Here is a 1044-nt window from a genome sequence, read left to right on the forward strand (position 1 = left end):
ATTGTCATTGATAGTGAGATGCCGTTTTCCTAAGTCAATGTACCAACGTCAGCAGTCCTACAGGCAAGCTCTTGAAATAACGAAGGCAGTTCCTTTTTTCTGGAAACAGCATCCATTCCCCAGTCCTTCAAATGTCCCCAAGAGGCCGGGCTCCTCAGTCCGTGCTCTGTCACCGTCCACTTGCCAGCTGGAGGGCACTGCTAGCCGTGCTGCTGGTGGCCCAGGGCCAGAGCTGGAAGAAGAGGTGGCGACCGTGGAGGCCTAGCCTCAGACACCTCCTGTTAGGACAGGCAGCCCCCACGTTCCAGGACAGAGCTTCAGCTTGTACCTGCCTAGGGCCATCCTGTGTCACCTGGTCACTCCCTCCGTACCTGAGGTAATGTGGAGGGACCTCCCCTGCAAAACCATCACTATAATCTATGCCAACTCCCAGGCTGGCAAGGATGGCACGTGAAGGTGCCACTTGGGCACCTGAAGTCTTTGGAAACCCTGTGGTCCCAGCACCAGGGAAGCCAGGCCTCCCTCACAGGCAAACACACCTCCTGCGCTCACAACAACCTGCTGGGCCTGTCCCCAAGCCACTAGGTCCTGTCCCCAGAGTCTGGGTCTGAGCCCACGGGGCTGGCCTCAGGACCTGGCCCAAGCTCAGGCCTCCTTGGCCTCCCTGGCTGTGTGAACTGGCTGATCAATGGCAGTGGGAAGCAATGCGGGTTTGTGAGACCCAGGAGGAGGCAGAGGCTGCTGGCCATCCTTCCCCAGGACCAGTAAAAATGAGAGAGAGAGAGAGAGAGGAAACAAACAAGAAAAATCAAACTGACAGAAATGGCGGTGCTCAAAGTCTTGCTTCGGCACCAGTTTAGAGCTGAGTCAGCTGGTGGCAGAGGCAGCGTCATTACTTTTTGGAATAAAGGGGTTGCAGGCTGGAACCAGACGGGCCCAGACTGATGACCGTTTGACCTCAAAACTGAATAATACCTGGCTTGCATTTTAAATCATCAAAGCATCTCTTTCCAATGTTCGACAACCTTCATTTTCCTGAATTGA

This window comes from Sciurus carolinensis, chromosome 7, assembly GCF_902686445.1.
Source record: "Sciurus carolinensis chromosome 7, mSciCar1.2, whole genome shotgun sequence".
Classification (NCBI taxonomy): domain Eukaryota; kingdom Metazoa; phylum Chordata; class Mammalia; order Rodentia; family Sciuridae; genus Sciurus; species Sciurus carolinensis.